The 11,645-nt window shown below is 39.2% G+C and overlaps 1 protein-coding gene across 4 annotated transcripts in view; it reads right to left on the reverse strand.

Moving 5' to 3' along the window:
* LOC147369635 (sperm-associated acrosin inhibitor-like) overlaps positions 1 to 11,645 on the reverse strand; it is a 159,160-nt gene that overhangs the window by 88,844 nt on the left and 58,671 nt on the right. The window lies entirely within an intron of this gene.

Below are 11,645 nucleotides of genomic sequence, written 5' to 3' on the forward strand. Positions count from 1 at the left end.
CCACAAACATCAGCTATTCCATATTAATAAATCCTGACCCATGATTTTAGATTCTCAATCCCCTAATTCTAATGTTAAATGCCTAATTTATCCATAATCCTAGATAGTTCATAGTGCTTAATTCAAATCTAATATTTCTCAGTCTTTGATCTTCGTGACACACCTTCTCAACCAAATTGTAAACATGAAGAACCAGTGTCTAAATGCACAAAAGAGAAGAAACCCTGGTCCAGAAATGCTGAGTAGTGAATAAAAACAAAACCTCATCATTTCTCCTTTCTTTTCATTTCCCTTTTCCTCTCTCTCAAATAGTTTTCCTTTTCTCTATACTATTTTTTTCTTTTTCTATATAGTCCTTCCCTGTTATCTCTTATTGCAAACTTTTCCTAACTTTTCCTTAAATTCATTACCTTTTCCTCACTTTCTATAGTTTCTATAAGCATCTTTTATTTATTCAAAGCCTTCCAGCCTCCATATCTCAAGGTCTGACTATACATCCCTTTGTAGCAATCGTCAGATAAGCACATATGCCCGTATAAACACTTGGGGAAATTTTAAGTTATTAGACATTTGTCTCAAAATGAAGAGACCTGGGGACTCACTTCCAAAATGTCTACCACGTATATTATTCTACAGTCAAATCCTTATCTAGGCTTATAGCCTAATTGATAGCTTACACCTCAACATTTAAAAATAAATTCTAATTTCATATAAACCCAAAATTCACCTTACATCTAAATCCCAATTTTTACCTTTCACAACTGCTCTATAGCATAAGGCTTAACCACTCCCTTCAAAGGCCAACTCTTTATTCTATCATTTAAATCAAAATTCAAAACAAATCTTTAACATTAATCTTCATGCAATTCATTTCATATAAATGAATCTGAGAACCAACACCGAACTCAGTCCTAAACTTTAAAAACTGTAATCCTAATGTTTTGCTGTCTCTGGGTCTTACTTCTATTCATCGATTGAACTGAAATGCCTATGTTTATATGCATGTTGCACTCTGCGTATGTGTGATTACGTCATGGGAAACTACAATCTCACTGTATGCTAGTAACTACATAGGTGTATGTTCACATGTGACTCTCTTTATAGATGACCAGGTCATGACTGGTGGCCCCAGTAACCTGACCTTAAGAACTGTGTTTGAAAGTCAATATGTACAAAAATATAGTGAGTTAACTCATTTTCAGTTAATAAACATGTAGATTGTTTCATTTAGTATCTTATTGTTGACTATTTACACTATGACAAATCAGTTCCTGTTGTTGGTTTCCCCAAGTAATGAAAGGCTAAAACTGAATTAAAGTAAAAAGCTAAACCACAAACTAACAGAAAAAATAAAACATGGCTAAGGAATTTATAACACTTGTTATAAATGTTTTGTCATAATCATTTATAACAAAATAATTTTTCAGCCTGAACTGTTGTTTTGATCCAGTTGCTTTGAGTTAAATGATTTCAAACCAGTTCTGTGCCTCTGTGACAAGCTGCTTCTATTGAGGCTTAATTGAGTTTGCCCAATGGCACCCCACTCCAGTACTCTTGCCTGGAAAATCCCATAGACAGAGGAGCTTCGTGGGATGTAGTCCAAGGGGTCACTACTAGTCGGATATGACTGAGTGACTTCACTTTCACTTTTCACTTTCATGCATTGGAGAAGGAAATGGCAACCCACTCCAGTGTTCTTGCCTGAAGAATCCCAGGGATGGGGGAGCCTGGTGGGCTGCTGTCTATGGGATAGCACAGAGTTGGACACAACTGAAGCAACTTAGCAGCAGCAGCAACTCACTGCATGTCTCAGTCTGGATCTCCTTTTGGTTATTAGTTTGTGGCTATAAAGCTGACAATAGTATCCTTCCTAACAATCTTATTTGTTTCCTACCATGTCTACAAGCAGTCTCACAGAGTTGCCTGAGAGGTGGGGCAAGCAAATGGGTTCTTCATGTTCCACAGTTATTCTGCCTGTACCAGTGAAGACACGATGCACTTGACTTCCTTAAGCCAATGACCTGGACCTCTTTGTTCTTTGGAAACTTTGTGGAAGAATGGATCAGTCTTGCCCCCATACTTGGGGCTCTGGATTATCTCTGGTTCAGGAAAGCCAGACATCCAATCATAAATGTAAACGTCAAATCAGTTCAGTTCAGTCACTCAGTCGTGCCCGACTCTGTGACCCCATGAACCGCAGCACACCAGGCCTCCCTGTCCATCACCAACTGCCAGAGTCTACCCAAACCCATGTCCATTGAGTTGGTGATGCCATCCAACCATCTCATCCTCTGTCATCCCCTTCCCCTCCTGCCCTCAATCCCTCCCAGCATCAGGGTCTTTTAAAATGAGTCAGCTCTTGCATCAGGTGGCCAAAGTATTGCAGTTTCAGCTTTAGCATCAGTCCTTCCAATGAACACCCAGGACTGATCTACTTTAGGATGAACTGGTTGGATCTCCTTGCAGTCCAAGGGACTCTCAAGAGTCTTCTCCAACACCACAGTTCAAAAGGATCAATTCTTCGGCGCTCAGCTTTCTTTATAGTCCAACTCTCACATCCATACATGACCAGTGGAAAAACCACAGCCTTGCCTAGACGAAACTTTGCGGAAGTTTTTAATATGCTTTTTAATATGCTGTCTAGGTTGGTCATAACTTTCCCTCCAAGGAGTAAGCGTCTTTTAATTTCATGGCTGCAATCACCATCTACAGTGATTTTGCAGCCCCCCAAAATAAACTTTGTCACTGTTTCCATTGTTTCCCCATCTATTTGCCATGAAGTGATGGGACCAGATACCATGATCTTAGTTTTCTGAATGTTGAACTTTAAACCAACTTTTTCACTCTCCTCTTTCACGTTCATCAAGAGGCTCTTTAGTTCTTCTTCACTTTCTGCCATAAGGGTGGTGTCATCTGCATATCTGAGGTTCTTGATATTTCTCCCGGCAATCTTGATTCCAGCTTGTGCTTCCTCCAGCCCAGCATTTCTCATGATGTAGTCTGCATATAAGTTAAGTAAGCAGGGTGACAATATACAGCCTTGACATACTGCTTTTCCTATTTTAAATTTATTTAAAAAATTTTAAATTTCCAAGTTTAGGCCTTGGCAAAGACATAATTTTATTTAGTTTTACTCGCTTCTCTGTACTTGTCAACATTTGCGTCACTGAGGTCTTTATCATCCTCATCATCACTGTCTTCATTATAAAACTCCACCAAGCAACTCAGGAGAACACAAGGAAACTTTAAACAGAAGACTGTGTGTTTACCCCAACGTGAACTTTTACCAGGTGTGTAGCTGTGGGTAGGTACTCCAGGTGTGCAGTATCTTTTCCTTTACTGTTTAACATATATTGTGAGAATCAGATGAGATATGCATGTGAACATGTTTTGTAAATTATAAAGTCTTATAGAAGTGAAAATGGATGATTATAATGTGTATCCCCATTCTTCTCCATCACTTACAAAGGCATAAAAATATATACTACATTCTTTTGGAATACGCTTGCCATGTTAAATACTCATGACCAGTAAATGCTCATGTATTTTTCTTGGTTTGAGAAATGGTAACATTTCTGTTCATTAGAAATTGATACTAGGAAGAGAAAAGGAGAATGTGTAGTTTAAACATGTAAGATTGCACACATTTACTTATATAGTTTGCCCCATTTGAACATGGCCTCACTTAAAACAATAGCATGAGCAAAACCGCAATAAAAATGATATTTGCATAATCTCAAGGAATATCACTACAAAATATTTATTAATTTTTAAACTAAAAAGAGTAACTTAATAGTGGATAACCTGGAAGTTATTACCAGCTTACTCAAGTGATTAAAGTTAGCATTGTTAGTGATGAGGCAAATCAACATCATGTATGTGCACATCAGGGGTGGGTCCCAGTGTCCAGCACCTGGGAAGGAGTACTCAGAGGTCCCTTTCTAGGCAGGAGCACTCAAGTTCCACCCAACTAATACCACATTTTGGAGCCAGATCTAGGGTCAAGAGATCCTGGGGGAGCTCTAAACAAAGGCATGCCAGGTCCGAAGAAGAAGCAAAACCATCTTCATTCCTGGAGCTACAATGCCGAGCAGTAGTCTGGGACAAACACAATGGAGAAAGGGACACAAACTTTGGTTGCATCTGGACAGAACCACAAATGCAGTCCATAAGTTCACTTTGACCACGTGGGCCTCACTCGCTTCAGTGTTCACCTCCTTGGCGACAGAACACACAAAGGCAACAGATCCTTAGTGAACCTGACCCTCAGGGCTTCTACTCTAAAAACTGGGGAGGAGATATCACCATCAACAGGGCTGTGACAGCCATGGAGCAAAGAGGAGACCCCTTCCATTATCCAGTTCAGGTTCTGGTTACTGTACCATCACACCTTTTATAAAGGAGATAAAAACCAGCACATGCTGAGGAAAGAAGGGGGTGGCATCCATACCAAAACAGCCCTGGCACTGAAAACACCAGACTCACACAGTCTACACAGGGATAGTCCCACATTAAAACATCCCTTGAAGACCACAGTAGATAACTGTTTCCCATAAACTCAAGGAGACAACGAACGTTAAGTAACATGAAAAAGTAGAGAAACTATTTCCAATTAAAAGAATAGAGAAATCCCTTGAAAGAACAAATGGTTAAACAGACCTCTCAAGTCTACCAGACCCCAAGTTCAAAAAGGAGGTAGTAAAAATGATGAAAAAATAAGAAAGATTATCAATAACAATGCAGATCAGTGTAACAAGGAACTAGAAACTATAAAGGAACCAATCATAATTACACAAGTCAGTTGCAAAGATAAAAACCAAAATAAAAGGAATGAATATCAGACTAACATAGAAGAATAAATAAGTGATCTGGAAGACAGAATAATGGAAATACTTCATCAGAGCACCAGACAGAAAAACAAATAAAAAGAAAATAAAAGCAACATATGAGATGTATGGGATAATATAAAGGTGTGTGAACCTATGTAAAATTAAGATTCCAGAAGAAGGAGAAGAGAGTATCAAAAATATATTTGGAGAAATTATGGTTGAAAACTTTCCAAACCTAAAAGAAAACAGATATCCAGGTACAAGAATCAGAGGGTCCCAAACAAGATGAACAGACCCACACCAAAACATAATTGAAGTGGGAAAACTCAGAGAGATAATTCTAAAGGCACCAAGAGGAAAACAAAGAGTAAGTTACAAGGGAAGCTTCATAAGGTTATCAGCTGATTTCTCTGCAGAAAATGTGTAGGCCAGAAGGGAGAGGTATGACCAATTGAAGTGCTGAAAGGGAAAAATCTGTAACCTAGAATACTCTATTCAGTAAAATTATCATTTATAACAAAAGAGAGATAAAAAATTTCTTAGAGAAGCAAAAACTAAAAGAATACAACAGTACTAAACCTAACAGCAAGTATTTAAAGGTCTTCTCTAAATGGAGAAGAAACAAAAAATTATAGGAAAGGAAAAAATACAACAGGAGAGGCAAATATATGAAAGGATTGAAGATTATTACATAACCCAGTAGATTAGGAAACCATCAAAAATTTTATAAAAGCAATTTTAAATTATAAAACTATAATCAATAGCAAAAGGATAAACAAGAACATGTAAAATAGAACATCAAAATTGTAATGTGAAGATGGGAGAAAAAAATGCAGATCTTTTAGAATGTGTCTGAACCTATATGACTATCAAGCTAAAACAAGCAGATATAGTTATGAGTTAACATACTTGAAAACCAGGGTACTGTTAGCCGCTTACTCGTTAGTCGCTCAGTCTGACTCTTTGTGACCTCATGGAATGTAGCCCTAGGCTACTCTATACACAGGATTTCTCAGGCAAGAATACTGGAGTGGGTTGCCAGAAGTTAAGTAAACAGGGTGACAAAATACAGCCTTGATGTACTCTTTTCCTGATTTGGAACCAGTGCATTATTCCATGTCCAGTTCTAACTGTTGTTTCTTGACCTGCATACAGATTTCTCAGGAGGCAGGTTAGGTGGTCTGGTATTCCCATCTCTTTAAATTTTTCAGAGTTTGTTGTGATCCATACAGTCAAAGGCCTTGGTATAGTCAATAAAGCAGAAGTAGATGCTGAAACCAATACTTTAGCCACCTCGTGCGAAGAGCTGACTCATTGGAAAAGACTCTTTTGCTGGGAGGGATTGGGGGCAGGAGGAGAAGGGGACGACAGAGGATGAGATGGTTGGATGGCATCACCGACTCAATGGACATGAGTTTGTGTGAACTCCAGGATTTGGTGATGGACAGGGAGGCCTGGCGTGCTGCAATTCATGGGGTCACAAAGAGTCGGACACACCTGAGTGACTGAACTGAGATGTTTTTCTGGAACTCTCTTGTTTTTTCGATGATCCAATAGATGCTGGCAGTTTGATCTCTGATTCCTCTGCCTTTTCGAAATCCAGTTTGAACATCTGGAAATTCTCAGTTCACATACTGGTTGAAGCCTCAATAGGAGAATTTTGAGCATTACTTTGCTAGCGTGAGAGGTGAGTGCAATTGTGCAGTAGTTTGAGCACTCTTTGGCATTGCCTTTCTGAAAGGCAACTGAAAACTGACCTTTTCCAGTCCTGTGGCCACTGCCAAGTTTTCCAAATTTGCTGGCATATTGAGTGCAGCACTTTCAGAGCATCATTTTTTAGGATTTGAAATAGTCAGCTGGAATTCCATCGCCTCCACTAGCTTTGTTCATAGAGATGCTTCCTAAGGCCCATTTGACTTTGGGACTCCAGGATGTCTGGCTCTAGGTGAGTGATCATACCATTGTGGTCATCTGGGTCATGAAGATCTTTTTTGTATAGTTTTTCTGTGTATTGTGCCACCTCTTCTTAATATCTTCTGCTTCTCTTAGGTTCATACCATTTCTGTCCTTTATTGTGCCCATCTTTGCATGAAATGTTCCCTTGGTATCTTTAATTTTCTTCAAGAGATCTCTAGTGTTTCCCATTCTATTGTTTTCCTCTATTTCTTTGCATTGATCACTGAGGAAGGCTTTCTTTTCTCTCCTTGCTATTCTTTGGGACTCTGCATTCAAATGGGTGTATCTTTGCTTTTCTCCTTTGCCTTTCATATCTCTTCTTTTCTCAGCTATTTGTAAGGCCTCCTCAGACAACCATTTTGCCTTTTTGCATTTCTTTTTCTTGGGGATGGTCTTGATCACTGCCTCCTGTACAATGTCAGGAATCTCTGTCCATAGATCTTCAGGCACTCTGTCTATCAGATCTAATCCCTTGAATCTGTTTGTCACTTCCACTGTATAACTGTGAGGGATTCCCTGGTAGCTCAGAGGTTAAAGCGTCTGCCTGGAATGTGGGAGACCCGGGTTTGATCCCTGGGTCGGGAAGATCCCCTGGAGAAGGAAATGGCAACCCACTCCAGTACTCTTGCCTGGAGAATCCCATGGAGGGAGTGTATGTGTGCTACAGTCCCTGGTGTGCTACAGTCCATGGGGTCGCAAAGAGTAGGACACAACTTAGCAACTTCACTTTAATAGTCTAGTGGTTTTCCTTTCTTTCTTCAATTTAAGTCTGAATTTTGCAATAAGGAGTTCATGATCTGAGCCACAGTTGTTTTTGCTGACTTTACAGGGCTTCTCCATCTTGGAAGCTTTTCTTTCAGTGCTTATTCTTTTGCCTTTTCATACTGTTCATGGTGTTCTCAAGGCAAAAATACTAAAGTAGTTTGCCAATCTCTTCTCCAGCGGACCCCGTTTTGTCAGAACTCTCCACTTTGACCTGTCCATCTTGGGTGGCCCCATATAGCATGGCTCATAGTTTCACTGAATTAGACAAGGCTGTGATCCATGTGATCAGTTTGGTTGTTTTTCTGTGATTGTGGTTTCCATTCTGTCTGCCCTCTGATGAATAAGGATAAGAGGCTTATGGAAGCTTTCTGATGGGAGAGACTGTGGGAGAAACTGGGTGCTCAGTAAAATTTTAATCCAATTTTCTATTGATGGGCTGTGTCCCCTCCCTGTTGTTTGGCCTGAGGCCAAACTGTCGACCCATACCTCCACTGGAGACTCCTGGACACTCACAGGCAAGTCTGGCTCAGTCTCCCACTGTCCTCCAAAGTCAAATTCCTTGCGGGTTCTCAGTCCCTTTGCCAGATCCCCAGGTTGGGAGATCTGTTGTGGGTCCTAGAAGTTTCTTAACAGTCCAAGAATTTCTTTGGTATAATTGTTCTGCAGTTTGTGGGTCGTCTGCTCTGTGGCTCTATGGTGGGGCTAATGGCGACCTCCTCCAAGAGAGCTTATGCCACACACTTGGTGACCCAGGTCTGCTGCACACAGAGTCCCATCCCTGCAACAGGCCACTGCTGACCTGTGCTGCCACAGGAGACACTCAAACACTCAAAGGCAGTCTCTCTGGGGTCTCTAGGCCCTGGTGCACATGTTTTGTTTGAGCCTTCTGAACACTCTGATGGGTATGGGGTTTGATTCTAAATGTCATTTCGCCCCTCCTATCATCTTGTTGCGGCTTCTCCTTTGCCTTTGGACACGGGGTATCTTTTTTTGGTGGGATCCAACAGTCTCCCATCAACGGCTGTTCAGCAGCGAGTTGCAGTTTTGGAGTTCTCACAGGAGAAGATGAGCGCACGATCCTAATACTCTGCCATCTTGTTGGTGCTATGAAGGAAGCTCTATCTTTGTAGCCCCTGGCAATCATTAACCTGACTTTTCTCTATAGATTCACTATTCTTGACATTATACTAAAACAGAATCATAAAGTATGTGACCTTTTGTCTATAAGATTATTCCATGGTATAGCATGTATCAGGACCTTATCCTTTTTACTGAATAATATTATATTCTACAGATGTAGTGCATTTAATCATCCATCAGTTGATGACTAGTTGGATTATTTCCAATTTGGGGCCTTTATGTATAAAGCTGCTATGAACATTAATGTCTTTAGTGGATATATGTTTTTAATTCTCTTGGGAAAATACCTAGGAATGGAACTGTTAAGTCATATGGTAACTCTACATTTAACTTTTTGAGGAATTACCAAACTATTTCACAAAGCAGCTACAACATTTTATAATATATTCCCACCAGCAATGTATGAGAGTTCCAACATTTTCACATCCATACCAACAACTTGTCTGTCTGTTTTCTTAATTTTAGTCATCTTAATGGATAGGACATAGTATCTCTTTTTGGTTTTGATTTGTCTTTACCTAATAACTAATGACAATGAGCATATTTTCATGTTTTGTTTTGGAAAATATCTATTCAAACCCTCTGCTTTGTTTTTAAATAAATTATTTGGTCATTGTAAGCTGCAAATGTAATTTTTTAAAATATACTCTAGATACTATTTCCTTATCAGATATATAATTTTCAACTATTTTCTCCCATTCTGTGGTCTCTCCTTTTAAATGCAAAAGTCTTTAATTTTTATGATATCCAAATTATCTATTTCCTCTTTTGTTTCTTATAATTTAGTGTCATATCTAAAAAACCATCACCTAATCAAAGGTCACAAAGATGAACACCTATATTTTCTTCTAAGAATTCTATAGTTTTAGCTCTCACATTTATGTATTTAAAGTTAATTTATGTTATGATTTTTAACACAAAATGAGGTGGGGGTCCAATCTCATTTGTTTTGTATGTGAATATCCAGTTGTCCCAAAGTTTTTAAAAGATTATTTTCTTCACTGAATTGTTTTGTCACTCTAGTCCAAAAATCAATTAAGCATACATATTAGAAGTTATTTTTGAATTCCCAATTCTATTAAACACTGTTTTGATTACTATAAGCTTACAGTAAAATTTTAAAATGTTTAGTGTGAACCCTCCACCTTTTTTCTTTTTGAAGACTCTTTTAGCTAACTTGTATTTCCCATAAGAATTTTAGGATTAGCTCATCCATTTTCCAAAAAGGGCAGCTTGATAGACAGCACTGCCATCTTAACAATATAAAAACTTGTTGGATTGGATCATTTTGTTGATTGGATCATCCAATCTTTGTTGATTGGATCATCAACAAAGGCACTGTTGGCACAGATGGTAAAATTTAAATTAGAGTCTTGAGGTGAAGAGCACACAATAAGTTACTTGTTCTATTCTTGCAACAATTATTTCAAAATAAAAAGTTAAAATTTAAAAATGTGTGCTTCCTAACTGCTATGAAAAGCAGGTACTAGTAATCTGATAAAATTGTTCTTACAAGAATTAAAAGTCAAAGCACAGTAGTGACTTCAAAATGTTAAATATCAAGAGAATATGGAAAGGATATGCTATCTACGCTGAGTTTTTAAGTAAATTTTCAAATAAATCATAAGATTCTATCTCCTCCACCTCTAATATACGCTAAAAACATTTTAGAATTCCTTCAGTTTAGTTCAGTTCAGTCGCTCAGTCGTGTCTGACTCTTTGTGAATCACAGCACACCAGGCCTCCCTGTCCATCACCAACTCCTGGAGTTCACTCAGACTCATGTCCATCGAGTCAGTGATGCCATCCAGCCATCTCATCCTCTGTCGTCCCCTTCTCCTCCTGCCCCCAATCCTTCCCAGCATCAGAGTCTTTTCCAATGAGTCAACTCTTCGCATGAAGTGGCCAAAGTACTGGAGTTTCAGCTTTAGCATCATTCCTTCCAAAGAAATCCCAGGGCTGATCTCCTTCAGAATGGACTGGTTGGATCTCCTTGCAGTCCAAGGGACTCTCAAGAGTCTTCTCCAACACCACAGTTCAAAAGCATCAATTCTTTGGTGCTCAGCTTTATTCACAGTCCAACTCTCACATCCATATATGACCACTGGAAAAACCATAGCCTTGACTAGATGGACCTTTGTTGGCAAAGTAATGTCTCTGCTTTTGAATACACTATCTAGGTTGGTCATAACTTTTCTTCCAAGGGGTAAGTGTCTTTTAATTTCACAGCTGCAGTCACCATCTGCAGTGATTTTGGAGCCCAAAAAACCCAAAGTCTGACACTGTTTCCACTGTTTCCCCATCTATTTCCCACGAAGTGATGGGACCAGATGCCATGATCTTCGTTTTCTGAATGTTGAGTTTTAAGCCAACTTTTTCACTCTCCACTTTCACTTTCATCAAGAGGCTTTTGAGTTCCTCTTCACTTTCTGCCATAAGGGTGGTGTCATCTGCATATCTGAGGGTACTGATATTTCTCCCAGCAATCTTGGTTCCAGCTTGTGCTTCTTCCAGCCCAGCGTTTCTCATGATGTACTCTGCATAGAAGTTAAATAAGCAGGGTGACAATATACAGCCTTGATGTACTCCTTTTCCTATTTGGAACCAGTCTGTTGTTCCATGTCCAGTTCTAACTGTTGCTTCCTGACCTGCATACAAATTTCTCAAAAGGCAGGTCAGGTGGTCTGGTATTCCCATCTCTTTCAGAATTGTCCACAGTTTATTGTGATCCACACAGTCAAAGGCTTTAGCATAGTCAATAAAGCAGAAATAGATGTTTTTCTGAAACTCTCTTGCTTTTTCGATGATCCAGCGGATGTTGGCAATTTGGTCTCTGGTTCCTCTGCCTTTTCTAAAACCAGCTTGAACATCTGGAAGTTCACAGTTCACGTATTGCTGAAGCCTGGTTTGGAGAATTTTGAGCATTACTTTACTAGCATGTGAGATGAGTGCAAT

Source organism: Bos grunniens, chromosome 7 (genome assembly GCF_055505025.1).
Source record: "Bos grunniens cultivar Pamir isolate PY7600 chromosome 7, Bosgru_T2T1.0, whole genome shotgun sequence".
Taxonomy (NCBI): domain Eukaryota; kingdom Metazoa; phylum Chordata; class Mammalia; order Artiodactyla; family Bovidae; genus Bos; species Bos grunniens.